General features: G+C 52.2%; 51 non-coding genes across 51 annotated transcripts; 41 read left to right on the top strand and 10 right to left on the bottom strand.

Annotated features, from left to right (window-relative positions):
* Positions 1 to 109: 109 nt before the first annotated feature.
* Trnam-cau lies at positions 110 to 182 on the top strand. Its single transcript has one exon. It is a non-coding gene; the product is annotated as a tRNA-Met (tRNA).
* A 308-nt stretch (positions 183 to 490) lies between these two features.
* Positions 491 to 562, top strand: Trnae-uuc. The gene has a single exon. It is a non-coding gene; the product is annotated as a tRNA-Glu (tRNA).
* A 296-nt stretch (positions 563 to 858) lies between these two features.
* On the top strand, positions 859 to 931 carry Trnak-uuu. Its single transcript has one exon. It is a non-coding gene; the product is annotated as a tRNA-Lys (tRNA).
* A 139-nt stretch (positions 932 to 1070) lies between these two features.
* Positions 1071 to 1152, top strand: Trnas-aga. The gene has a single exon. It is a non-coding gene; the product is annotated as a tRNA-Ser (tRNA).
* A 275-nt stretch (positions 1153 to 1427) lies between these two features.
* On the bottom strand, positions 1428 to 1499 carry Trnag-ucc. The gene has a single exon. It is a non-coding gene; the product is annotated as a tRNA-Gly (tRNA).
* Positions 1500 to 2475: 976 nt separating this feature from the next.
* On the top strand, positions 2476 to 2548 carry Trnam-cau. The gene has a single exon. It is a non-coding gene; the product is annotated as a tRNA-Met (tRNA).
* Positions 2549 to 2856: 308 nt separating this feature from the next.
* On the top strand, positions 2857 to 2928 carry Trnae-uuc. The gene has a single exon. It is a non-coding gene; the product is annotated as a tRNA-Glu (tRNA).
* A 296-nt stretch (positions 2929 to 3224) lies between these two features.
* On the top strand, positions 3225 to 3297 carry Trnak-uuu. Its single transcript has one exon. It is a non-coding gene; the product is annotated as a tRNA-Lys (tRNA).
* A 139-nt stretch (positions 3298 to 3436) lies between these two features.
* Trnas-aga lies at positions 3437 to 3518 on the top strand. The gene has a single exon. It is a non-coding gene; the product is annotated as a tRNA-Ser (tRNA).
* A 275-nt stretch (positions 3519 to 3793) lies between these two features.
* Positions 3794 to 3865, bottom strand: Trnag-ucc. Its single transcript has one exon. It is a non-coding gene; the product is annotated as a tRNA-Gly (tRNA).
* A 976-nt stretch (positions 3866 to 4841) lies between these two features.
* Trnam-cau lies at positions 4842 to 4914 on the top strand. Its single transcript has one exon. It is a non-coding gene; the product is annotated as a tRNA-Met (tRNA).
* A 308-nt stretch (positions 4915 to 5222) lies between these two features.
* Positions 5223 to 5294, top strand: Trnae-uuc. The gene has a single exon. It is a non-coding gene; the product is annotated as a tRNA-Glu (tRNA).
* Positions 5295 to 5590: 296 nt separating this feature from the next.
* Positions 5591 to 5663, top strand: Trnak-uuu. Its single transcript has one exon. It is a non-coding gene; the product is annotated as a tRNA-Lys (tRNA).
* Positions 5664 to 5802: 139 nt separating this feature from the next.
* On the top strand, positions 5803 to 5884 carry Trnas-aga. Its single transcript has one exon. It is a non-coding gene; the product is annotated as a tRNA-Ser (tRNA).
* A 275-nt stretch (positions 5885 to 6159) lies between these two features.
* Positions 6160 to 6231, bottom strand: Trnag-ucc. Its single transcript has one exon. It is a non-coding gene; the product is annotated as a tRNA-Gly (tRNA).
* A 976-nt stretch (positions 6232 to 7207) lies between these two features.
* Positions 7208 to 7280, top strand: Trnam-cau. The gene has a single exon. It is a non-coding gene; the product is annotated as a tRNA-Met (tRNA).
* A 308-nt stretch (positions 7281 to 7588) lies between these two features.
* Trnae-uuc lies at positions 7589 to 7660 on the top strand. Its single transcript has one exon. It is a non-coding gene; the product is annotated as a tRNA-Glu (tRNA).
* A 296-nt stretch (positions 7661 to 7956) lies between these two features.
* Trnak-uuu lies at positions 7957 to 8029 on the top strand. Its single transcript has one exon. It is a non-coding gene; the product is annotated as a tRNA-Lys (tRNA).
* A 139-nt stretch (positions 8030 to 8168) lies between these two features.
* Positions 8169 to 8250, top strand: Trnas-aga. Its single transcript has one exon. It is a non-coding gene; the product is annotated as a tRNA-Ser (tRNA).
* A 275-nt stretch (positions 8251 to 8525) lies between these two features.
* On the bottom strand, positions 8526 to 8597 carry Trnag-ucc. Its single transcript has one exon. It is a non-coding gene; the product is annotated as a tRNA-Gly (tRNA).
* A 976-nt stretch (positions 8598 to 9573) lies between these two features.
* On the top strand, positions 9574 to 9646 carry Trnam-cau. The gene has a single exon. It is a non-coding gene; the product is annotated as a tRNA-Met (tRNA).
* A 308-nt stretch (positions 9647 to 9954) lies between these two features.
* Positions 9955 to 10026, top strand: Trnae-uuc. Its single transcript has one exon. It is a non-coding gene; the product is annotated as a tRNA-Glu (tRNA).
* A 296-nt stretch (positions 10027 to 10322) lies between these two features.
* On the top strand, positions 10323 to 10395 carry Trnak-uuu. Its single transcript has one exon. It is a non-coding gene; the product is annotated as a tRNA-Lys (tRNA).
* A 139-nt stretch (positions 10396 to 10534) lies between these two features.
* Trnas-aga lies at positions 10535 to 10616 on the top strand. The gene has a single exon. It is a non-coding gene; the product is annotated as a tRNA-Ser (tRNA).
* A 275-nt stretch (positions 10617 to 10891) lies between these two features.
* Positions 10892 to 10963, bottom strand: Trnag-ucc. The gene has a single exon. It is a non-coding gene; the product is annotated as a tRNA-Gly (tRNA).
* Positions 10964 to 11939: 976 nt separating this feature from the next.
* Positions 11940 to 12012, top strand: Trnam-cau. Its single transcript has one exon. It is a non-coding gene; the product is annotated as a tRNA-Met (tRNA).
* Positions 12013 to 12320: 308 nt separating this feature from the next.
* On the top strand, positions 12321 to 12392 carry Trnae-uuc. The gene has a single exon. It is a non-coding gene; the product is annotated as a tRNA-Glu (tRNA).
* Positions 12393 to 12688: 296 nt separating this feature from the next.
* On the top strand, positions 12689 to 12761 carry Trnak-uuu. The gene has a single exon. It is a non-coding gene; the product is annotated as a tRNA-Lys (tRNA).
* A 139-nt stretch (positions 12762 to 12900) lies between these two features.
* On the top strand, positions 12901 to 12982 carry Trnas-aga. The gene has a single exon. It is a non-coding gene; the product is annotated as a tRNA-Ser (tRNA).
* Positions 12983 to 13257: 275 nt separating this feature from the next.
* Trnag-ucc lies at positions 13258 to 13329 on the bottom strand. Its single transcript has one exon. It is a non-coding gene; the product is annotated as a tRNA-Gly (tRNA).
* A 976-nt stretch (positions 13330 to 14305) lies between these two features.
* Trnam-cau lies at positions 14306 to 14378 on the top strand. Its single transcript has one exon. It is a non-coding gene; the product is annotated as a tRNA-Met (tRNA).
* A 308-nt stretch (positions 14379 to 14686) lies between these two features.
* Positions 14687 to 14758, top strand: Trnae-uuc. The gene has a single exon. It is a non-coding gene; the product is annotated as a tRNA-Glu (tRNA).
* A 296-nt stretch (positions 14759 to 15054) lies between these two features.
* Trnak-uuu lies at positions 15055 to 15127 on the top strand. The gene has a single exon. It is a non-coding gene; the product is annotated as a tRNA-Lys (tRNA).
* Positions 15128 to 15266: 139 nt separating this feature from the next.
* Trnas-aga lies at positions 15267 to 15348 on the top strand. The gene has a single exon. It is a non-coding gene; the product is annotated as a tRNA-Ser (tRNA).
* Positions 15349 to 15623: 275 nt separating this feature from the next.
* Positions 15624 to 15695, bottom strand: Trnag-ucc. Its single transcript has one exon. It is a non-coding gene; the product is annotated as a tRNA-Gly (tRNA).
* A 976-nt stretch (positions 15696 to 16671) lies between these two features.
* Positions 16672 to 16744, top strand: Trnam-cau. Its single transcript has one exon. It is a non-coding gene; the product is annotated as a tRNA-Met (tRNA).
* Positions 16745 to 17052: 308 nt separating this feature from the next.
* On the top strand, positions 17053 to 17124 carry Trnae-uuc. Its single transcript has one exon. It is a non-coding gene; the product is annotated as a tRNA-Glu (tRNA).
* A 296-nt stretch (positions 17125 to 17420) lies between these two features.
* On the top strand, positions 17421 to 17493 carry Trnak-uuu. The gene has a single exon. It is a non-coding gene; the product is annotated as a tRNA-Lys (tRNA).
* Positions 17494 to 17632: 139 nt separating this feature from the next.
* On the top strand, positions 17633 to 17714 carry Trnas-aga. The gene has a single exon. It is a non-coding gene; the product is annotated as a tRNA-Ser (tRNA).
* Positions 17715 to 17989: 275 nt separating this feature from the next.
* Trnag-ucc lies at positions 17990 to 18061 on the bottom strand. Its single transcript has one exon. It is a non-coding gene; the product is annotated as a tRNA-Gly (tRNA).
* A 976-nt stretch (positions 18062 to 19037) lies between these two features.
* On the top strand, positions 19038 to 19110 carry Trnam-cau. The gene has a single exon. It is a non-coding gene; the product is annotated as a tRNA-Met (tRNA).
* Positions 19111 to 19418: 308 nt separating this feature from the next.
* Positions 19419 to 19490, top strand: Trnae-uuc. Its single transcript has one exon. It is a non-coding gene; the product is annotated as a tRNA-Glu (tRNA).
* A 296-nt stretch (positions 19491 to 19786) lies between these two features.
* Positions 19787 to 19859, top strand: Trnak-uuu. Its single transcript has one exon. It is a non-coding gene; the product is annotated as a tRNA-Lys (tRNA).
* A 139-nt stretch (positions 19860 to 19998) lies between these two features.
* Positions 19999 to 20080, top strand: Trnas-aga. Its single transcript has one exon. It is a non-coding gene; the product is annotated as a tRNA-Ser (tRNA).
* A 275-nt stretch (positions 20081 to 20355) lies between these two features.
* Trnag-ucc lies at positions 20356 to 20427 on the bottom strand. Its single transcript has one exon. It is a non-coding gene; the product is annotated as a tRNA-Gly (tRNA).
* Positions 20428 to 21403: 976 nt separating this feature from the next.
* Positions 21404 to 21476, top strand: Trnam-cau. Its single transcript has one exon. It is a non-coding gene; the product is annotated as a tRNA-Met (tRNA).
* A 308-nt stretch (positions 21477 to 21784) lies between these two features.
* Positions 21785 to 21856, top strand: Trnae-uuc. The gene has a single exon. It is a non-coding gene; the product is annotated as a tRNA-Glu (tRNA).
* A 296-nt stretch (positions 21857 to 22152) lies between these two features.
* Positions 22153 to 22225, top strand: Trnak-uuu. The gene has a single exon. It is a non-coding gene; the product is annotated as a tRNA-Lys (tRNA).
* A 139-nt stretch (positions 22226 to 22364) lies between these two features.
* Positions 22365 to 22446, top strand: Trnas-aga. Its single transcript has one exon. It is a non-coding gene; the product is annotated as a tRNA-Ser (tRNA).
* Positions 22447 to 22722: 276 nt separating this feature from the next.
* On the bottom strand, positions 22723 to 22794 carry Trnag-ucc. Its single transcript has one exon. It is a non-coding gene; the product is annotated as a tRNA-Gly (tRNA).
* A 976-nt stretch (positions 22795 to 23770) lies between these two features.
* On the top strand, positions 23771 to 23843 carry Trnam-cau. The gene has a single exon. It is a non-coding gene; the product is annotated as a tRNA-Met (tRNA).
* Positions 23844 to 24073: the final 230 nt, after the last annotated feature.

Below are 24073 nucleotides of genomic sequence, written 5' to 3' on the forward strand. Positions count from 1 at the left end.
AAGTAGGGAAAGCACGTGTAGCAACACAACAGATTCTTGAGAAAGCGCGAACTGTCTAATCTCTAATATGAGAGACTTACCAAGTTTCCTGTAACGTTACTTGCACCGTGCCTCGGTAGCGCAGTAGGTAGCGCGTAAGTCTCATAATCTTAAGGTCGTGAGTTCGATCCTCACCCCGGGCATTTAATTTGCTGTACATCATGGCTGAATTAACGGCGTTGCTGTTGCTAGGGAACGAACTTAATTGTCGTTCGTTATCCATAAGGAGTCTACGCCTCAGCGTCAATACGTTTATTTCCAATTATGACAACGTACAACTTTGATCTTTCTCTTCCCTTGTTAGGAGTAAAATAATGAATAGTCAATTTCGGGCTGTGCGCCATGCCAGTCTGTAGGCTCAAATATGCTCGCAAACGGAGAACTGCACTGAGTCCAGATTCAGCACGAAATACGAGAGGAGACGGAGAAAACCTGACGCTTATCGAGCAAATCCGGTGTGGTCTAGTGGCTAGGATACCTGGCTTTCACCCAGGAGGCCCTGGTTCGATTCCCGGTACCGGAACGGAAGTTTTTGCGCACACAACGCTCCATGTTTTGGCCTTCGAACTGTCGTTTGTCGCCCACCTTCCGAAGCTTCGACCGAACGTAATCGGGGAAAACAGGCACATGATGCAATTACTGTCGGCACCGGAATAAAGGGAGAAGAGGCACTGGTCCGTTGTTGGGCTGCTACCAGCGTCAGTGGGAAGTCGGTGAAGTCGCCAGTTGCGCCAGAAGCCAGAAATTACCGTAGTACGCCTACAAACGCGTTCCAGTTATTTACATTGCTTGCAGCCGCTCCGTCCACAACGAGCGTGAGCCCGGATAGCTCAGTCGGTAGAGCATTAGGCTTTTAACCTAAGGGTCCAGGGTTCAAGTCCCTGTCCGGGCGGAGATTTTAACGTTTCCGTAATGGCTCGTCTCGTAGCGATGGTAGCCCTGCCGTAATCAGTGCACGGAGTTCGTTTCCTGTCAACATTCTGCGCAGACCGGTTGGATTTTTCACGATTCCTGGGAAACTTGGGTTACGAGCAGTCGTGGCCGAGTGGTTAAGGCGTCTGACTAGAAATCAGATTCCCTCTGGGAGCGTAGGTTCGAGTCCTACCGACTGCGTCGGATTTTTCTTTTTTTGTTTAAGAACAACGAGCAGAAAATTTCGCAGATTGCCTGTCGTTTTGGTACCTCTCCACACCTCGCCTCTCACAGCCGTTTATAGTGCCTGTCCTTTTGATAAGGGCGAATTCCAAGCGTCAGCTTTCGCGTCAGCCGAGCAAAGTCGGGACAAGTCGGGACATACTACAGGATGGTCTGCGTGGAGCTACGACGAAAAAAACCTTCATTTAACAGCACGCGGCTCACATACTCATACGAAAAAAACTAGCGCCACTTGCGGTGGCCGGGAATCGATCCCGGATCAACTGCTTGGAAGGCAACTATGCTCACCATTACACCACCACCGCACAGCCGCTGCTCGCAACGCCCCGCTGTGTCGGCTTCCTGCCCGCCAGCAGCGGCCCACGGTGATAGTAGCTGCAGGCGCTTTTCGAGGTAGGAGGGTGCATCCACACGCATTCGGGTAGCGCCTCCACGCACGCTGCGTCTTTGGGCAAGACTAGTCGCCGCGGCCGCAAGGTTACTCACACGATAGAGATGAGCATTCGTTTTAAGGCAGTGTAGTGGAGCACTCCGCGTGTGTAGCACTTTTTTCGGTTGTATCCGACGTCGCTGGGTGGCAATCCCACTTTCCCCTGCAGAAAAGTGCTCGGGAAGCACGGGCAGCTTGACGAGCATCGCTGGTTCAATGGCATGTGCCTCAGTAGTGCAGTAGGCAGCGCGTAAGTCTCATAATCTTAAGGCTTGCCGGCACGATAGCTCAGCGTGTTCGGTCTGAGAGTTATCTGCCCTCTGTAATAAAAGACCGAGTCAACGATGAACTTGAACGGGCGCCATCGGACGTCCGCCCCCAACAAATGCAACGAAAGAAATGAGAAGAAAAAAAAAATTGGTGAATGCTCGCTTAGCATGCGGACGGCCCGGGTTCGATTCCCGGCCGATGCATCGTTCTGCTGTTCTCGCTATAATGCTGCCGCGCCGATTCCTCGCCTGAGCTGCGTCAGCCTCAGGAATGTATAGCAGGATTCGCTGTGAGAGGAACCATACACGCAGCACGCAATAGACCGTACTTGAACGGTCGCATGCTATTTCTGAACTCTGACGTCGGCCTGTCCCAACAGGCCGCTGTGTTCAGGTGCCGCAAGGGCGATGTACTGTAACCTCAGGCAGTGCTGCGTTCCGTTGAAAAAGCTGCGGCAGCAGTTTAATCTAGCAAGTAGGGAAAGCACGTGTAGCAACACAACAGATTCTTGAGAAAGCGCGAACTGTCTAATCTCTAATATGAGAGACTTAGCAAGTTTCCTGTAACGTTACTTGCACCGTGCCTCGGTAGCGCAGTAGGTAGCGCGTAAGTCTCATAATCTTAAGGTCGTGAGTTCGATCCTCACCCCGGGCATTTAATTTGCTGTACATCATGGCTGAATTAACGGCGTTGCTGTTGCTAGGGAACGAACTTAATTGTCGTTCGTTATCCATAAGGAGTCTACGCCTCAGCGTCAATACGTTTATTTCCAATTATGACAACGTACAACTTTGATCTTTCTCTTCCCTTGTTAGGAGTAAAATAATGAATAGTCAATTTCGGGCTGTGCGCCATGCCAGTCTGTAGGCTCAAATATGCTCGCAAACGGAGAACTGCACTGAGTCCAGATTCAGCACGAAATACGAGAGGAGACGGAGAAAACCTGACGCTTATCGAGCAAATCCGGTGTGGTCTAGTGGCTAGGATACCTGGCTTTCACCCAGGAGGCCCTGGTTCGATTCCCGGTACCGGAACGGAAGTTTTTGCGCACACAACGCTCCATGTTTTGGCCTTCGAACTGTCGTTTGTCGCCCACCTTCCGAAGCTTCGACCGAACGTAATCGGGGAAAACAGGCACATGATGCAATTACTGTCGGCACCGGAATAAAGGGAGAAGAGGCACTGGTCCGTTGTTGGGCTGCTACCAGCGTCAGTGGGAAGTCGGTGAAGTCGCCAGTTGCGCCAGAAGCCAGAAATTACCGTAGTACGCCTACAAACGCGTTCCAGTTATTTACATTGCTTGCAGCCGCTCCGTCCACAACGAGCGTGAGCCCGGATAGCTCAGTCGGTAGAGCATTAGGCTTTTAACCTAAGGGTCCAGGGTTCAAGTCCCTGTCCGGGCGGAGATTTTAACGTTTCCGTAATGGCTCGTCTCGTAGCGATGGTAGCCCTGCCGTAATCAGTGCACGGAGTTCGTTTCCTGTCAACATTCTGCGCAGACCGGTTGGATTTTTCACGATTCCTGGGAAACTTGGGTTACGAGCAGTCGTGGCCGAGTGGTTAAGGCGTCTGACTAGAAATCAGATTCCCTCTGGGAGCGTAGGTTCGAGTCCTACCGACTGCGTCGGATTTTTCTTTTTTTGTTTAAGAACAACGAGCAGAAAATTTCGCAGATTGCCTGTCGTTTTGGTACCTCTCCACACCTCGCCTCTCACAGCCGTTTATAGTGCCTGTCCTTTTGATAAGGGCGAATTCCAAGCGTCAGCTTTCGCGTCAGCCGAGCAAAGTCGGGACAAGTCGGGACATACTACAGGATGGTCTGCGTGGAGCTACGACGAAAAAAACCTTCATTTAACAGCACGCGGCTCACATACTCATACGAAAAAAACTAGCGCCACTTGCGGTGGCCGGGAATCGATCCCGGATCAACTGCTTGGAAGGCAACTATGCTCACCATTACACCACCACCGCACAGCCGCTGCTCGCAACGCCCCGCTGTGTCGGCTTCCTGCCCGCCAGCAGCGGCCCACGGTGATAGTAGCTGCAGGCGCTTTTCGAGGTAGGAGGGTGCATCCACACGCATTCGGGTAGCGCCTCCACGCACGCTGCGTCTTTGGGCAAGACTAGTCGCCGCGGCCGCAAGGTTACTCACACGATAGAGATGAGCATTCGTTTTAAGGCAGTGTAGTGGAGCACTCCGCGTGTGTAGCACTTTTTTCGGTTGTATCCGACGTCGCTGGGTGGCAATCCCACTTTCCCCTGCAGAAAAGTGCTCGGGAAGCACGGGCAGCTTGACGAGCATCGCTGGTTCAATGGCATGTGCCTCAGTAGTGCAGTAGGCAGCGCGTAAGTCTCATAATCTTAAGGCTTGCCGGCACGATAGCTCAGCGTGTTCGGTCTGAGAGTTATCTGCCCTCTGTAATAAAAGACCGAGTCAACGATGAACTTGAACGGGCGCCATCGGACGTCCGCCCCCAACAAATGCAACGAAAGAAATGAGAAGAAAAAAAAAATTGGTGAATGCTCGCTTAGCATGCGGACGGCCCGGGTTCGATTCCCGGCCGATGCATCGTTCTGCTGTTCTCGCTATAATGCTGCCGCGCCGATTCCTCGCCTGAGCTGCGTCAGCCTCAGGAATGTATAGCAGGATTCGCTGTGAGAGGAACCATACACGCAGCACGCAATAGACCGTACTTGAACGGTCGCATGCTATTTCTGAACTCTGACGTCGGCCTGTCCCAACAGGCCGCTGTGTTCAGGTGCCGCAAGGGCGATGTACTGTAACCTCAGGCAGTGCTGCGTTCCGTTGAAAAAGCTGCGGCAGCAGTTTAATCTAGCAAGTAGGGAAAGCACGTGTAGCAACACAACAGATTCTTGAGAAAGCGCGAACTGTCTAATCTCTAATATGAGAGACTTACCAAGTTTCCTGTAACGTTACTTGCACCGTGCCTCGGTAGCGCAGTAGGTAGCGCGTAAGTCTCATAATCTTAAGGTCGTGAGTTCGATCCTCACCCCGGGCATTTAATTTGCTGTACATCATGGCTGAATTAACGGCGTTGCTGTTGCTAGGGAACGAACTTAATTGTCGTTCGTTATCCATAAGGAGTCTACGCCTCAGCGTCAATACGTTTATTTCCAATTATGACAACGTACAACTTTGATCTTTCTCTTCCCTTGTTAGGAGTAAAATAATGAATAGTCAATTTCGGGCTGTGCGCCATGCCAGTCTGTAGGCTCAAATATGCTCGCAAACGGAGAACTGCACTGAGTCCAGATTCAGCACGAAATACGAGAGGAGACGGAGAAAACCTGACGCTTATCGAGCAAATCCGGTGTGGTCTAGTGGCTAGGATACCTGGCTTTCACCCAGGAGGCCCTGGTTCGATTCCCGGTACCGGAACGGAAGTTTTTGCGCACACAACGCTCCATGTTTTGGCCTTCGAACTGTCGTTTGTCGCCCACCTTCCGAAGCTTCGACCGAACGTAATCGGGGAAAACAGGCACATGATGCAATTACTGTCGGCACCGGAATAAAGGGAGAAGAGGCACTGGTCCGTTGTTGGGCTGCTACCAGCGTCAGTGGGAAGTCGGTGAAGTCGCCAGTTGCGCCAGAAGCCAGAAATTACCGTAGTACGCCTACAAACGCGTTCCAGTTATTTACATTGCTTGCAGCCGCTCCGTCCACAACGAGCGTGAGCCCGGATAGCTCAGTCGGTAGAGCATTAGGCTTTTAACCTAAGGGTCCAGGGTTCAAGTCCCTGTCCGGGCGGAGATTTTAACGTTTCCGTAATGGCTCGTCTCGTAGCGATGGTAGCCCTGCCGTAATCAGTGCACGGAGTTCGTTTCCTGTCAACATTCTGCGCAGACCGGTTGGATTTTTCACGATTCCTGGGAAACTTGGGTTACGAGCAGTCGTGGCCGAGTGGTTAAGGCGTCTGACTAGAAATCAGATTCCCTCTGGGAGCGTAGGTTCGAGTCCTACCGACTGCGTCGGATTTTTCTTTTTTTGTTTAAGAACAACGAGCAGAAAATTTCGCAGATTGCCTGTCGTTTTGGTACCTCTCCACACCTCGCCTCTCACAGCCGTTTATAGTGCCTGTCCTTTTGATAAGGGCGAATTCCAAGCGTCAGCTTTCGCGTCAGCCGAGCAAAGTCGGGACAAGTCGGGACATACTACAGGATGGTCTGCGTGGAGCTACGACGAAAAAAACCTTCATTTAACAGCACGCGGCTCACATACTCATACGAAAAAAACTAGCGCCACTTGCGGTGGCCGGGAATCGATCCCGGATCAACTGCTTGGAAGGCAACTATGCTCACCATTACACCACCACCGCACAGCCGCTGCTCGCAACGCCCCGCTGTGTCGGCTTCCTGCCCGCCAGCAGCGGCCCACGGTGATAGTAGCTGCAGGCGCTTTTCGAGGTAGGAGGGTGCATCCACACGCATTCGGGTAGCGCCTCCACGCACGCTGCGTCTTTGGGCAAGACTAGTCGCCGCGGCCGCAAGGTTACTCACACGATAGAGATGAGCATTCGTTTTAAGGCAGTGTAGTGGAGCACTCCGCGTGTGTAGCACTTTTTTCGGTTGTATCCGACGTCGCTGGGTGGCAATCCCACTTTCCCCTGCAGAAAAGTGCTCGGGAAGCACGGGCAGCTTGACGAGCATCGCTGGTTCAATGGCATGTGCCTCAGTAGTGCAGTAGGCAGCGCGTAAGTCTCATAATCTTAAGGCTTGCCGGCACGATAGCTCAGCGTGTTCGGTCTGAGAGTTATCTGCCCTCTGTAATAAAAGACCGAGTCAACGATGAACTTGAACGGGCGCCATCGGACGTCCGCCCCCAACAAATGCAACGAAAGAAATGAGAAGAAAAAAAAAATTGGTGAATGCTCGCTTAGCATGCGGACGGCCCGGGTTCGATTCCCGGCCGATGCATCGTTCTGCTGTTCTCGCTATAATGCTGCCGCGCCGATTCCTCGCCTGAGCTGCGTCAGCCTCAGGAATGTATAGCAGGATTCGCTGTGAGAGGAACCATACACGCAGCACGCAATAGACCGTACTTGAACGGTCGCATGCTATTTCTGAACTCTGACGTCGGCCTGTCCCAACAGGCCGCTGTGTTCAGGTGCCGCAAGGGCGATGTACTGTAACCTCAGGCAGTGCTGCGTTCCGTTGAAAAAGCTGCGGCAGCAGTTTAATCTAGCAAGTAGGGAAAGCACGTGTAGCAACACAACAGATTCTTGAGAAAGCGCGAACTGTCTAATCTCTAATATGAGAGACTTACCAAGTTTCCTGTAACGTTACTTGCACCGTGCCTCGGTAGCGCAGTAGGTAGCGCGTAAGTCTCATAATCTTAAGGTCGTGAGTTCGATCCTCACCCCGGGCATTTAATTTGCTGTACATCATGGCTGAATTAACGGCGTTGCTGTTGCTAGGGAACGAACTTAATTGTCGTTCGTTATCCATAAGGAGTCTACGCCTCAGCGTCAATACGTTTATTTCCAATTATGACAACGTACAACTTTGATCTTTCTCTTCCCTTGTTAGGAGTAAAATAATGAATAGTCAATTTCGGGCTGTGCGCCATGCCAGTCTGTAGGCTCAAATATGCTCGCAAACGGAGAACTGCACTGAGTCCAGATTCAGCACGAAATACGAGAGGAGACGGAGAAAACCTGACGCTTATCGAGCAAATCCGGTGTGGTCTAGTGGCTAGGATACCTGGCTTTCACCCAGGAGGCCCTGGTTCGATTCCCGGTACCGGAACGGAAGTTTTTGCGCACACAACGCTCCATGTTTTGGCCTTCGAACTGTCGTTTGTCGCCCACCTTCCGAAGCTTCGACCGAACGTAATCGGGGAAAACAGGCACATGATGCAATTACTGTCGGCACCGGAATAAAGGGAGAAGAGGCACTGGTCCGTTGTTGGGCTGCTACCAGCGTCAGTGGGAAGTCGGTGAAGTCGCCAGTTGCGCCAGAAGCCAGAAATTACCGTAGTACGCCTACAAACGCGTTCCAGTTATTTACATTGCTTGCAGCCGCTCCGTCCACAACGAGCGTGAGCCCGGATAGCTCAGTCGGTAGAGCATTAGGCTTTTAACCTAAGGGTCCAGGGTTCAAGTCCCTGTCCGGGCGGAGATTTTAACGTTTCCGTAATGGCTCGTCTCGTAGCGATGGTAGCCCTGCCGTAATCAGTGCACGGAGTTCGTTTCCTGTCAACATTCTGCGCAGACCGGTTGGATTTTTCACGATTCCTGGGAAACTTGGGTTACGAGCAGTCGTGGCCGAGTGGTTAAGGCGTCTGACTAGAAATCAGATTCCCTCTGGGAGCGTAGGTTCGAGTCCTACCGACTGCGTCGGATTTTTCTTTTTTTGTTTAAGAACAACGAGCAGAAAATTTCGCAGATTGCCTGTCGTTTTGGTACCTCTCCACACCTCGCCTCTCACAGCCGTTTATAGTGCCTGTCCTTTTGATAAGGGCGAATTCCAAGCGTCAGCTTTCGCGTCAGCCGAGCAAAGTCGGGACAAGTCGGGACATACTACAGGATGGTCTGCGTGGAGCTACGACGAAAAAAACCTTCATTTAACAGCACGCGGCTCACATACTCATACGAAAAAAACTAGCGCCACTTGCGGTGGCCGGGAATCGATCCCGGATCAACTGCTTGGAAGGCAACTATGCTCACCATTACACCACCACCGCACAGCCGCTGCTCGCAACGCCCCGCTGTGTCGGCTTCCTGCCCGCCAGCAGCGGCCCACGGTGATAGTAGCTGCAGGCGCTTTTCGAGGTAGGAGGGTGCATCCACACGCATTCGGGTAGCGCCTCCACGCACGCTGCGTCTTTGGGCAAGACTAGTCGCCGCGGCCGCAAGGTTACTCACACGATAGAGATGAGCATTCGTTTTAAGGCAGTGTAGTGGAGCACTCCGCGTGTGTAGCACTTTTTTCGGTTGTATCCGACGTCGCTGGGTGGCAATCCCACTTTCCCCTGCAGAAAAGTGCTCGGGAAGCACGGGCAGCTTGACGAGCATCGCTGGTTCAATGGCATGTGCCTCAGTAGTGCAGTAGGCAGCGCGTAAGTCTCATAATCTTAAGGCTTGCCGGCACGATAGCTCAGCGTGTTCGGTCTGAGAGTTATCTGCCCTCTGTAATAAAAGACCGAGTCAACGATGAACTTGAACGGGCGCCATCGGACGTCCGCCCCCAACAAATGCAACGAAAGAAATGAGAAGAAAAAAAAAATTGGTGAATGCTCGCTTAGCATGCGGACGGCCCGGGTTCGATTCCCGGCCGATGCATCGTTCTGCTGTTCTCGCTATAATGCTGCCGCGCCGATTCCTCGCCTGAGCTGCGTCAGCCTCAGGAATGTATAGCAGGATTCGCTGTGAGAGGAACCATACACGCAGCACGCAATAGACCGTACTTGAACGGTCGCATGCTATTTCTGAACTCTGACGTCGGCCTGTCCCAACAGGCCGCTGTGTTCAGGTGCCGCAAGGGCGATGTACTGTAACCTCAGGCAGTGCTGCGTTCCGTTGAAAAAGCTGCGGCAGCAGTTTAATCTAGCAAGTAGGGAAAGCACGTGTAGCAACACAACAGATTCTTGAGAAAGCGCGAACTGTCTAATCTCTAATATGAGAGACTTACCAAGTTTCCTGTAACGTTACTTGCACCGTGCCTCGGTAGCGCAGTAGGTAGCGCGTAAGTCTCATAATCTTAAGGTCGTGAGTTCGATCCTCACCCCGGGCATTTAATTTGCTGTACATCATGGCTGAATTAACGGCGTTGCTGTTGCTAGGGAACGAACTTAATTGTCGTTCGTTATCCATAAGGAGTCTACGCCTCAGCGTCAATACGTTTATTTCCAATTATGACAACGTACAACTTTGATCTTTCTCTTCCCTTGTTAGGAGTAAAATAATGAATAGTCAATTTCGGGCTGTGCGCCATGCCAGTCTGTAGGCTCAAATATGCTCGCAAACGGAGAACTGCACTGAGTCCAGATTCAGCACGAAATACGAGAGGAGACGGAGAAAACCTGACGCTTATCGAGCAAATCCGGTGTGGTCTAGTGGCTAGGATACCTGGCTTTCACCCAGGAGGCCCTGGTTCGATTCCCGGTACCGGAACGGAAGTTTTTGCGCACACAACGCTCCATGTTTTGGCCTTCGAACTGTCGTTTGTCGCCCACCTTCCGAAGCTTCGACCGAACGTAATCGGGGAAAACAGGCACATGATGCAATTACTGTCGGCACCGGAATAAAGGGAGAAGAGGCACTGGTCCGTTGTTGGGCTGCTACCAGCGTCAGTGGGAAGTCGGTGAAGTCGCCAGTTGCGCCAGAAGCCAGAAATTACCGTAGTACGCCTACAAACGCGTTCCAGTTATTTACATTGCTTGCAGCCGCTCCGTCCACAACGAGCGTGAGCCCGGATAGCTCAGTCGGTAGAGCATTAGGCTTTTAACCTAAGGGTCCAGGGTTCAAGTCCCTGTCCGGGCGGAGATTTTAACGTTTCCGTAATGGCTCGTCTCGTAGCGATGGTAGCCCTGCCGTAATCAGTGCACGGAGTTCGTTTCCTGTCAACATTCTGCGCAGACCGGTTGGATTTTTCACGATTCCTGGGAAACTTGGGTTACGAGCAGTCGTGGCCGAGTGGTTAAGGCGTCTGACTAGAAATCAGATTCCCTCTGGGAGCGTAGGTTCGAGTCCTACCGACTGCGTCGGATTTTTCTTTTTTTGTTTAAGAACAACGAGCAGAAAATTTCGCAGATTGCCTGTCGTTTTGGTACCTCTCCACACCTCGCCTCTCACAGCCGTTTATAGTGCCTGTCCTTTTGATAAGGGCGAATTCCAAGCGTCAGCTTTCGCGTCAGCCGAGCAAAGTCGGGACAAGTCGGGACATACTACAGGATGGTCTGCGTGGAGCTACGACGAAAAAAACCTTCATTTAACAGCACGCGGCTCACATACTCATACGAAAAAAACTAGCGCCACTTGCGGTGGCCGGGAATCGATCCCGGATCAACTGCTTGGAAGGCAACTATGCTCACCATTACACCACCACCGCACAGCCGCTGCTCGCAACGCCCCGCTGTGTCGGCTTCCTGCCCGCCAGCAGCGGCCCACGGTGATAGTAGCTGCAGGCGCTTTTCGAGGTAGGAGGGTGCATCCACACGCATTCGGGTAGCGCCTCCACGCACGCTGCGTCTTTGGGCAAGACTAGTCGCCGCGGCCGCAAGGTTACTCACACGATAGAGATGAGCATTCGTTTTAAGGCAGTGTAGTGGAGCACTCCGCGTGTGTAGCACTTTTTTCGGTTGTATCCGACGTCGCTGGGTGGCAATCCCACTTTCCCCTGCAGAAAAGTGCTCGGGAAGCACGGGCAGCTTGACGAGCATCGCTGGTTCAATGGCATGTGCCTCAGTAGTGCAGTAGGCAGCGCGTAAGTCTCATAATCTTAAGGCTTGCCGGCACGATAGCTCAGCGTGTTCGGTCTGAGAGTTATCTGCCCTCTGTAATAAAAGACCGAGTCAACGATGAACTTGAACGGGCGCCATCGGACGTCCGCCCCCAACAAATGCAACGAAAGAAATGAGAAGAAAAAAAAAATTGGTGAATGCTCGCTTAGCATGCGGACGGCCCGGGTTCGATTCCCGGCCGATGCATCGTTCTGCTGTTCTCGCTATAATGCTGCCGCGCCGATTCCTCGCCTGAGCTGCGTCAGCCTCAGGAATGTATAGCAGGATTCGCTGTGAGAGGAACCATACACGCAGCACGCAATAGACCGTACTTGAACGGTCGCATGCTATTTCTGAACTCTGACGTCGGCCTGTCCCAACAGGCCGCTGTGTTCAGGTGCCGCAAGGGCGATGTACTGTAACCTCAGGCAGTGCTGCGTTCCGTTGAAAAAGCTGCGGCAGCAGTTTAATCTAGCAAGTAGGGAAAGCACGTGTAGCAACACAACAGATTCTTGAGAAAGCGCGAACTGTCTAATCTCTAATATGAGAGACTTACCAAGTTTCCTGTAACGTTACTTGCACCGTGCCTCGGTAGCGCAGTAGGTAGCGCGTAAGTCTCATAATCTTAAGGTCGTGAGTTCGATCCTCACCCCGGGCATTTAATTTGCTGTACATCATGGCTGAATTAACGGCGTTGCTGTTGCTAGGGAACGAACTTAATTGTCGTTCGTTATCCATAAGGAGTCTACGCCTCAGCGTCAATACGTTTATTTCCAATTATGACAACGTACAACTTTGATCTTTCTCTTCCCTTGTTAGGAGTAAAATAATGAATAGTCAATTTCGGGCTGTGCGCCATGCCAGTCTGTAGGCTCAAATATGCTCGCAAACGGAGAACTGCACTGAGTCCAGATTCAGCACGAAATACGAGAGGAGACGGAGAAAACCTGACGCTTATCGAGCAAATCCGGTGTGGTCTAGTGGCTAGGATACCTGGCTTTCACCCAGGAGGCCCTGGTTCGATTCCCGGTACCGGAACGGAAGTTTTTGCGCACACAACGCTCCATGTTTTGGCCTTCGAACTGTCGTTTGTCGCCCACCTTCCGAAGCTTCGACCGAACGTAATCGGGGAAAACAGGCACATGATGCAATTACTGTCGGCACCGGAATAAAGGGAGAAGAGGCACTGGTCCGTTGTTGGGCTGCTACCAGCGTCAGTGGGAAGTCGGTGAAGTCGCCAGTTGCGCCAGAAGCCAGAAATTACCGTAGTACGCCTACAAACGCGTTCCAGTTATTTACATTGCTTGCAGCCGCTCCGTCCACAACGAGCGTGAGCCCGGATAGCTCAGTCGGTAGAGCATTAGGCTTTTAACCTAAGGGTCCAGGGTTCAAGTCCCTGTCCGGGCGGAGATTTTAACGTTTCCGTAATGGCTCGTCTCGTAGCGATGGTAGCCCTGCCGTAATCAGTGCACGGAGTTCGTTTCCTGTCAACATTCTGCGCAGACCGGTTGGATTTTTCACGATTCCTGGGAAACTTGGGTTACGAGCAGTCGTGGCCGAGTGGTTAAGGCGTCTGACTAGAAATCAGATTCCCTCTGGGAGCGTAGGTTCGAGTCCTACCGACTGCGTCGGATTTTTCTTTTTTTGTTTAAGAACAACGAGCAGAAAATTTCGCAGATTGCCTGTCGTTTTGGTACCTCTCCACACCTCGCCTCTCACAGCCGTTTATAGTGCCTGTCCTTTTGATAAGGGCGAATTCCAAGCGTCAGCTTTCGCGTCAGCCGAGCAAAGTCGGGACAAGTCGGGACATACTACAGGATGGTCTGCGTGGAGCTACGACGAAAAAAACCTTCATTTAACAGCACGCGGCTCACATACTCATACGAAAAAAACTAGCGCCACTTGCGGTGGCCGGGAATCGATCCCGGATCAACTGCTTGGAAGGCAACTATGCTCACCATTACACCACCACCGCACAGCCGCTGCTCGCAACGCCCCGCTGTGTCGGCTTCCTGCCCGCCAGCAGCGGCCCACGGTGATAGTAGCTGCAGGCGCTTTTCGAGGTAGGAGGGTGCATCCACACGCATTCGGGTAGCGCCTCCACGCACGCTGCGTCTTTGGGCAAGACTAGTCGCCGCGGCCGCAAGGTTACTCACACGATAGAGATGAGCATTCGTTTTAAGGCAGTGTAGTGGAGCACTCCGCGTGTGTAGCACTTTTTTCGGTTGTATCCGACGTCGCTGGGTGGCAATCCCACTTTCCCCTGCAGAAAAGTGCTCGGGAAGCACGGGCAGCTTGACGAGCATCGCTGGTTCAATGGCATGTGCCTCAGTAGTGCAGTAGGCAGCGCGTAAGTCTCATAATCTTAAGGCTTGCCGGCACGATAGCTCAGCGTGTTCGGTCTGAGAGTTATCTGCCCTCTGTAATAAAAGACCGAGTCAACGATGAACTTGAACGGGCGCCATCGGACGTCCGCCCCCAACAAATGCAACGAAAGAAATGAGAAGAAAAAAAAAATTGGTGAATGCTCGCTTAGCATGCGGACGGCCCGGGTTCGATTCCCGGCCGATGCATCGTTCTGCTGTTCTCGCTATAATGCTGCCGCGCCGATTCCTCGCCTGAGCTGCGTCAGCCTCAGGAATGTATAGCAGGATTCGCTGTGAGAGGAACCATACACGCAGCACGCAATAGACCGTACTTGAACGGTCGCATGCTATTTCTGAACTCTGACGTCGGCCTGTCCCAACAGGCCGCTGTGTTCAGGTGCCGCAAGGGCGATGTACTGTAACCTCAGGCAGTGCTGCGTTCCGTTGAAAAAGCTGCGGCAGCAGTTTAATCTAGCAAGTAGGGAAAGCACGTGTAGCAACACAACAGATTCTTGAGAAAGCGCGAACTGTCTAATCTCTAATATGAGAGACTTACCAAGTTTCCTGTAACGTTACTTGCACCGTGCCTCGGTAGCGCAGTAGGTAGCGCGTAAGTCTCATAATCTTAAGGTCGTGAGTTCGATCCTCACCCCGGGCATTTAATTTGCTGTACATCATGGCTGAATTAACGGCGTTGCTGTTGCTAGGGAACGAACTTAATTGTCGTTCGTTATCCATAAGGAGTCTACGCCTCAGCGTCAATACGTTTATTTCCAATTATGACAACGTACAACTTTGATCTTTCTCTTCCCTTGTTAGGAGTAAAATAATGAATAGTCAATTTCGGGCTGTGCGCCATGCCAGTCTGTAGGCTCAAATATGCTCGCAAACGGAGAACTGCACTGAGTCCAGATTCAGCACGAAATACGAGAGGAGACGGAGAAAACCTGACGCTTATCGAGCAAATCCGGTGTGGTCTAGTGGCTAGGATACCTGGCTTTCACCCAGGAGGCCCTGGTTCGATTCCCGGTACCGGAACGGAAGTTTTTGCGCACACAACGCTCCATGTTTTGGCCTTCGAACTGTCGTTTGTCGCCCACCTTCCGAAGCTTCGACCGAACGTAATCGGGGAAAACAGGCACATGATGCAATTACTGTCGGCACCGGAATAAAGGGAGAAGAGGCACTGGTCCGTTGTTGGGCTGCTACCAGCGTCAGTGGGAAGTCGGTGAAGTCGCCAGTTGCGCCAGAAGCCAGAAATTACCGTAGTACGCCTACAAACGCGTTCCAGTTATTTACATTGCTTGCAGCCGCTCCGTCCACAACGAGCGTGAGCCCGGATAGCTCAGTCGGTAGAGCATTAGGCTTTTAACCTAAGGGTCCAGGGTTCAAGTCCCTGTCCGGGCGGAGATTTTAACGTTTCCGTAATGGCTCGTCTCGTAGCGATGGTAGCCCTGCCGTAATCAGTGCACGGAGTTCGTTTCCTGTCAACATTCTGCGCAGACCGGTTGGATTTTTCACGATTCCTGGGAAACTTGGGTTACGAGCAGTCGTGGCCGAGTGGTTAAGGCGTCTGACTAGAAATCAGATTCCCTCTGGGAGCGTAGGTTCGAGTCCTACCGACTGCGTCGGATTTTTCTTTTTTTGTTTAAGAACAACGAGCAGAAAATTTCGCAGATTGCCTGTCGTTTTGGTACCTCTCCACACCTCGCCTCTCACAGCCGTTTATAGTGCCTGTCCTTTTGATAAGGGCGAATTCCAAGCGTCAGCTTTCGCGTCAGCCGAGCAAAGTCGGGACAAGTCGGGACATACTACAGGATGGTCTGCGTGGAGCTACGACGAAAAAAACCTTCATTTAACAGCACGCGGCTCACATACTCATACGAAAAAAACTAGCGCCACTTGCGGTGGCCGGGAATCGATCCCGGATCAACTGCTTGGAAGGCAACTATGCTCACCATTACACCACCACCGCACAGCCGCTGCTCGCAACGCCCCGCTGTGTCGGCTTCCTGCCCGCCAGCAGCGGCCCACGGTGATAGTAGCTGCAGGCGCTTTTCGAGGTAGGAGGGTGCATCCACACGCATTCGGGTAGCGCCTCCACGCACGCTGCGTCTTTGGGCAAGACTAGTCGCCGCGGCCGCAAGGTTACTCACACGATAGAGATGAGCATTCGTTTTAAGGCAGTGTAGTGGAGCACTCCGCGTGTGTAGCACTTTTTTCGGTTGTATCCGACGTCGCTGGGTGGCAATCCCACTTTCCCCTGCAGAAAAGTGCTCGGGAAGCACGGGCAGCTTGACGAGCATCGCTGGTTCAATGGCATGTGCCTCAGTAGTGCAGTAGGCAGCGCGTAAGTCTCATAATCTTAAGGCTTGCCGGCACGATAGCTCAGCGTGTTCGGTCTGAGAGTTATCTGCCCTCTGTAATAAAAGACCGAGTCAACGATGAACTTGAACGGGCGCCATCGGACGTCCGCCCCCAACAAATGCAACGAAAGAAATGAGAAGAAAAAAAAAATTGGTGAATGCTCGCTTAGCATGCGGACGGCCCGGGTTCGATTCCCGGCCGATGCATCGTTCTGCTGTTCTCGCTATAATGCTGCCGCGCCGATTCCTCGCCTGAGCTGCGTCAGCCTCAGGAATGTATAGCAGGATTCGCTGTGAGAGGAACCATACACGCAGCACGCAATAGACCGTACTTGAACGGTCGCATGCTATTTCTGAACTCTGACGTCGGCCTGTCCCAACAGGCCGCTGTGTTCAGGTGCCGCAAGGGCGATGTACTGTAACCTCAGGCAGTGCTGCGTTCCGTTGAAAAAGCTGCGGCAGCAGTTTAATCTAGCAAGTAGGGAAAGCACGTGTAGCAACACAACAGATTCTTGAGAAAGCGCGAACTGTCTAATCTCTAATATGAGAGACTTACCAAGTTTCCTGTAACGTTACTTGCACCGTGCCTCGGTAGCGCAGTAGGTAGCGCGTAAGTCTCATAATCTTAAGGTCGTGAGTTCGATCCTCACCCCGGGCATTTAATTTGCTGTACATCATGGCTGAATTAACGGCGTTGCTGTTGCTAGGGAACGAACTTAATTGTCGTTCGTTATCCATAAGGAGTCTACGCCTCAGCGTCAATACGTTTATTTCCAATTATGACAACGTACAACTTTGATCTTTCTCTTCCCTTGTTAGGAGTAAAATAATGAATAGTCAATTTCGGGCTGTGCGCCATGCCAGTCTGTAGGCTCAAATATGCTCGCAAACGGAGAACTGCACTGAGTCCAGATTCAGCACGAAATACGAGAGGAGACGGAGAAAACCTGACGCTTATCGAGCAAATCCGGTGTGGTCTAGTGGCTAGGATACCTGGCTTTCACCCAGGAGGCCCTGGTTCGATTCCCGGTACCGGAACGGAAGTTTTTGCGCACACAACGCTCCATGTTTTGGCCTTCGAACTGTCGTTTGTCGCCCACCTTCCGAAGCTTCGACCGAACGTAATCGGGGAAAACAGGCACATGATGCAATTACTGTCGGCACCGGAATAAAGGGAGAAGAGGCACTGGTCCGTTGTTGGGCTGCTACCAGCGTCAGTGGGAAGTCGGTGAAGTCGCCAGTTGCGCCAGAAGCCAGAAATTACCGTAGTACGCCTACAAACGCGTTCCAGTTATTTACATTGCTTGCAGCCGCTCCGTCCACAACGAGCGTGAGCCCGGATAGCTCAGTCGGTAGAGCATTAGGCTTTTAACCTAAGGGTCCAGGGTTCAAGTCCCTGTCCGGGCGGAGATTTTAACGTTTCCGTAATGGCTCGTCTCGTAGCGATGGTAGCCCTGCCGTAATCAGTGCACGGAGTTCGTTTCCTGTCAACATTCTGCGCAGACCGGTTGGATTTTTCACGATTCCTGGGAAACTTGGGTTACGAGCAGTCGTGGCCGAGTGGTTAAGGCGTCTGACTAGAAATCAGATTCCCTCTGGGAGCGTAGGTTCGAGTCCTACCGACTGCGTCGGATTTTTCTTTTTTTGTTTAAGAACAACGAGCAGAAAATTTCGCAGATTGCCTGTCGTTTTGGTACCTCTCCACACCTCGCCTCTCACAGCCGTTTATAGTGCCTGTCCTTTTGATAAGGGCGAATTCCAAGCGTCAGCTTTCGCGTCAGCCGAGCAAAGTCGGGACAAGTCGGGACATACTACAGGATGGTCTGCGTGGAGCTACGACGAAAAAAACCTTCATTTAACAGCACGCGGCTCACATACTCATACGAAAAAAACTAGCGCCACTTGCGGTGGCCGGGAATCGATCCCGGATCAACTGCTTGGAAGGCAACTATGCTCACCATTACACCACCACCGCACAGCCGCTGCTCGCAACGCCCCGCTGTGTCGGCTTCCTGCCCGCCAGCAGCGGCCCACGGTGATAGTAGCTGCAGGCGCTTTTCGAGGTAGGAGGGTGCATCCACACGCATTCGGGTAGCGCCTCCACGCACGCTGCGTCTTTGGGCAAGACTAGTCGCCGCGGCCGCAAGGTTACTCACACGATAGAGATGAGCATTCGTTTTAAGGCAGTGTAGTGGAGCACTCCGCGTGTGTAGCACTTTTTTCGGTTGTATCCGACGTCGCTGGGTGGCAATCCCACTTTCCCCTGCAGAAAAGTGCTCGGGAAGCACGGGCAGCTTGACGAGCATCGCTGGTTCAATGGCATGTGCCTCAGTAGTGCAGTAGGCAGCGCGTAAGTCTCATAATCTTAAGGCTTGCCGGCACGATAGCTCAGCGTGTTCGGTCTGAGAGTTATCTGCCCTCTGTAATAAAAGACCGAGTCAACGATGAACTTGAACGGGCGCCATCGGACGTCCGCCCCCAACAAATGCAACGAAAGAAATGAGAAGAAAAAAAAAATTGGTGAATGCTCGCTTAGCATGCGGACGGCCCGGGTTCGATTCCCGGCCGATGCATCGTTCTGCTGTTCTCGCTATAATGCTGCCGCGCCGATTCCTCGCCTGAGCTGCGTCAGCCTCAGGAATGTATAGCAGGATTCGCTGTGAGAGGAACCATACACGCAGCACGCAATAGACCGTACTTGAACGGTCGCATGCTATTTCTGAACTCTGACGTCGGCCTGTCCCAACAGGCCGCTGTGTTCAGGTGCCGCAAGGGCGATGTACTGTAACCTCAGGCAGTGCTGCGTTCCGTTGAAAAAGCTGCGGCAGCAGTTTAATCTAGCAAGTAGGGAAAGCACGTGTAGCAACACAACAGATTCTTGAGAAAGCGCGAACTGTCTAATCTCTAATATGAGAGACTTACCAAGTTTCCTGTAACGTTACTTGCACCGTGCCTCGGTAGCGCAGTAGGTAGCGCGTAAGTCTCATAATCTTAAGGTCGTGAGTTCGATCCTCACCCCGGGCATTTAATTTGCTGTACATCATGGCTGAATTAACGGCGTTGCTGTTGCTAGGGAACGAACTTAATTGTCGTTCGTTATCCATAAGGAGTCTACGCCTCAGCGTCAATACGTTTATTTCCAATTATGACAACGTACAACTTTGATCTTTCTCTTCCCTTGTTAGGAGTAAAATAATGAATAGTCAATTTCGGGCTGTGCGCCATGCCAGTCTGTAGGCTCAAATATGCTCGCAAACGGAGAACTGCACTGAGTCCAGATTCAGCACGAAATACGAGAGGAGACGGAGAAAACCTGACGCTTATCGAGCAAATCCGGTGTGGTCTAGTGGCTAGGATACCTGGCTTTCACCCAGGAGGCCCTGGTTCGATTCCCGGTACCGGAACGGAAGTTTTTGCGCACACAACGCTCCATGTTTTGGCCTTCGAACTGTCGTTTGTCGCCCACCTTCCGAAGCTTCGACCGAACGTAATCGGGGAAAACAGGCACATGATGCAATTACTGTCGGCACCGGAATAAAGGGAGAAGAGGCACTGGTCCGTTGTTGGGCTGCTACCAGCGTCAGTGGGAAGTCGGTGAAGTCGCCAGTTGCGCCAGAAGCCAGAAATTACCGTAGTACGCCTACAAACGCGTTCCAGTTATTTACATTGCTTGCAGCCGCTCCGTCCACAACGAGCGTGAGCCCGGATAGCTCAGTCGGTAGAGCATTAGGCTTTTAACCTAAGGGTCCAGGGTTCAAGTCCCTGTCCGGGCGGAGATTTTAACGTTTCCGTAATGGCTCGTCTCGTAGCGATGGTAGCCCTGCCGTAATCAGTGCACGGAGTTCGTTTCCTGTCAACATTCTGCGCAGACCGGTTGGATTTTTCACGATTCCTGGGAAACTTGGGTTACGAGCAGTCGTGGCCGAGTGGTTAAGGCGTCTGACTAGAAATCAGATTCCCTCTGGGAGCGTAGGTTCGAGTCCTACCGACTGCGTCGGATTTTTCTTTTTTTGTTTAAGAACAACGAGCAGAAAATTTCGCAGATTGCCTGTCGTTTTGGTACCTCTCCACACCTCGCCTCTCACAGCCGTTTATAGTGCCTGTCCTTTTGATAAGGGCGAATTCCAAGCGTCAGCTTTCGCGTCAGCCGAGCAAAGTCGGGACAAGTCGGGACATACTACAGGATGGTCTGCGTGGAGCTACGACGAAAAAAACCTTCATTTAACAGCACGCGGCTCACATACTCATACGAAAAAAACTAGCGCCACTTGCGGTGGCCGGGAATCGATCCCGGATCAACTGCTTGGAAGGCAACTATGCTCACCATTACACCACCACCGCACAGCCGCTGCTCGCAACGCCCCGCTGTGTCGGCTTCCTGCCCGCCAGCAGCGGCCCACGGTGATAGTAGCTGCAGGCGCTTTTCGAGGTAGGAGGGTGCATCCACACGCATTCGGGTAGCGCCTCCACGCACGCTGCGTCTTTGGGCAAGACTAGTCGCCGCGGCCGCAAGGTTACTCACACGATAGAGATGAGCATTCGTTTTAAGGCAGTGTAGTGGAGCACTCCGCGTGTGTAGCACTTTTTTCGGTTGTATCCGACGTCGCTGGGTGGCAATCCCACTTTCCCCTGCAGAAAAGTGCTCGGGAAGCACGGGCAGCTTGACGAGCATCGCTGGTTCAATGGCATGTGCCTCAGTAGTGCAGTAGGCAGCGCGTAAGTCTCATAATCTTAAGGCTTGCCGGCACGATAGCTCAGCGTGTTCGGTCTGAGAGTTATCTGCCCTCTGTAATAAAAGACCGAGTCAACGATGAACTTGAACGGGCGCCATCGGACGTCCGCCCCCAACAAATGCAACGAAAGAAATGAGAAGAAAAAAAAAATTGGTGAATGCTCGCTTAGCATGCGGACGGCCCGGGTTCGATTCCCGGCCGATGCATCGTTCTGCTGTTCTCGCTATAATGCTGCCGCGCCGATTCCTCGCCTGAGCTGCGTCAGCCTCAGGAATGTATAGCAGGATTCGCTGTGAGAGGAACCATACACGCAGCACGCAATAGACCGTACTTGAACGGTCGCATGCTATTTCTGAACTCTGACGTCGGCCTGTCCCAACAGGCCGCTGTGTTCAGGTGCCGCAAGGGCGATGTACTGTAACCTCAGGCAGTGCTGCGTTCCGTTGAAAAAGCTGCGGCAGCAGTTTAATCTAGCAAGTAGGGAAAGCACGTGTAGCAACACAACAGATTCTTGAGAAAGCGCGAACTGTCTAATCTCTAATATGAGAGACTTACCAAGTTTCCTGTAACGTTACTTGCACCGTGCCTCGGTAGCGCAGTAGGTAGCGCGTAAGTCTCATAATCTTAAGGTCGTGAGTTCGATCCTCACCCCGGGCATTTAATTTGCTGTACATCATGGCTGAATTAACGGCGTTGCTGTTGCTAGGGAACGAACTTAATTGTCGTTCGTTATCCATAAGGAGTCTACGCCTCAGCGTCAATACGTTTATTTCCAATTATGACAACGTACAACTTTGATCTTTCTCTTCCCTTGTTAGGAGTAAAATAATGAATAGTCAATTTCGGGCTGTGCGCCATGCCAGTCTGTAGGCTCAAATATGCTCGCAAACGGAGAACTGCACTGAGTCCAGATTCAGCACGAAATACGAGAGGAGACGGAGAAAACCTGACGCTTATCGAGCAAATCCGGTGTGGTCTAGTGGCTAGGATACCTGGCTTTCACCCAGGAGGCCCTGGTTCGATTCCCGGTACCGGAACGGAAGTTTTTGCGCACACAACGCTCCATGTTTTGGCCTTCGAACTGTCGTTTGTCGCCCACCTTCCGAAGCTTCGACCGAACGTAATCGGGGAAAACAGGCACATGATGCAATTACTGTCGGCACCGGAATAAAGGGAGAAGAGGCACTGGTCCGTTGTTGGGCTGCTACCAGCGTCAGTGGGAAGTCGGTGAAGTCGCCAGTTGCGCCAGAAGCCAGAAATTACCGTAGTACGCCTACAAACGCGTTCCAGTTATTTACATTGCTTGCAGCCGCTCCGTCCACAACGAGCGTGAGCCCGGATAGCTCAGTCGGTAGAGCATTAGGCTTTTAACCTAAGGGTCCAGGGTTCAAGTCCCTGTCCGGGCGGAGATTTTAACGTTTCCGTAATGGCTCGTCTCGTAGCGATGGTAGCCCTGCCGTAATCAGTGCACGGAGTTCGTTTCCTGTCAACATTCTGCGCAGACCGGTTGGATTTTTCACGATTCCTGGGAAACTTGGGTTACGAGCAGTCGTGGCCGAGTGGTTAAGGCGTCTGACTAGAAATCAGATTCCCTCTGGGAGCGTAGGTTCGAGTCCTACCGACTGCGTCGGATTTTTCTTTTTTTGTTTAAGAACAACGAGCAGAAAAATTTCGCAGATTGCCTGTCGTTTTGGTACCTCTCCACACCTCGCCTCTCACAGCCGTTTATAGTGCCTGTCCTTTTGATAAGGGCGAATTCCAAGCGTCAGCTTTCGCGTCAGCCGAGCAAAGTCGGGACAAGTCGGGACATACTACAGGATGGTCTGCGTGGAGCTACGACGAAAAAAACCTTCATTTAACAGCACGCGGCTCACATACTCATACGAAAAAAACTAGCGCCACTTGCGGTGGCCGGGAATCGATCCCGGATCAACTGCTTGGAAGGCAACTATGCTCACCATTACACCACCACCGCACAGCCGCTGCTCGCAACGCCCCGCTGTGTCGGCTTCCTGCCCGCCAGCAGCGGCCCACGGTGATAGTAGCTGCAGGCGCTTTTCGAGGTAGGAGGGTGCATCCACACGCATTCGGGTAGCGCCTCCACGCACGCTGCGTCTTTGGGCAAGACTAGTCGCCGCGGCCGCAAGGTTACTCACACGATAGAGATGAGCATTCGTTTTAAGGCAGTGTAGTGGAGCACTCCGCGTGTGTAGCACTTTTTTCGGTTGTATCCGACGTCGCTGGGTGGCAATCCCACTTTCCCCTGCAGAAAAGTGCTCGGGAAGCACGGGCAGCTTGACGAGCATCGCTGGTTCAATGGCATGTGCCTCAGTAGTGCAGTAGGCAGCGCGTAAGTCTCATAATCTTAAGGCTTGCCGGCACGATAGCTCAGCGTGTTCGGTCTGAGAGTTATCTGCCCTCTGTAATAAAAGACCGAGTCAACGATGAACTTGAACGGGCGCCATCGGACGTCCGCCCCCAACAAATGCAACGAAAGAAATGAGAAGAAAAAAAAAATTGGTGAATGCTCGCTTAGCATGCGGACGGCCCGGGTTCGATTCCCGGCCGATGCATCGTTCTGCTGTTCTCGCTATAATGCTGCCGCGCCGATTCCTCGCCTGAGCTGCGTCAGCCTCAGGAATGTATAGCAGGATTCGCTGTGAGAGGAACCATACACGCAGCACGCAATAGACCGTACTTGAACGGTCGCATGCTATTTCTGAACTCTGACGTCGGCCTGTCCCAACAGGCCGCTGTGTTCAGGTGCCGCAAGGGCGATGTACTGTAACCTCAGGCAGTGCTGCGTTCCGTTGAAAAAGCTGCGGCAGCAGTTTAATCTAGCAAGTAGGGAAAGCACGTGTAGCAACACAACAGATTCTTGAGAAAGCGCGAACTGTCTAATCTCTAATATGAGAGACTTACCAAGTTTCCTGTAACGTTACTTGCACCGTGCCTCGGTAGCGCAGTAGGTAGCGCGTAAGTCTCATAATCTTAAGGTCGTGAGTTCGATCCTCACCCCGGGCATTTAATTTGCTGTACATCATGGCTGAATTAACGGCGTTGCTGTTGCTAGGGAACGAACTTAATTGTCGTTCGTTATCCATAAGGAGTCTACGCCTCAGCGTCAATACGTTTATTTCCAATTATGACAACGTACAACTTTGATCTTTCTCTTCCCTTGTTAGGAGTAAAATAATGAATAGTCAATTTCGGGCTGTGCGCCATGCCAGTCTGTAGGCTCAAATATGCTCGCA

This window comes from Schistocerca piceifrons, unplaced genomic scaffold (genome assembly GCF_021461385.2).
Source record: "Schistocerca piceifrons isolate TAMUIC-IGC-003096 unplaced genomic scaffold, iqSchPice1.1 HiC_scaffold_1363, whole genome shotgun sequence".
NCBI lineage: Eukaryota > Metazoa > Arthropoda > Insecta > Orthoptera > Acrididae > Schistocerca > Schistocerca piceifrons.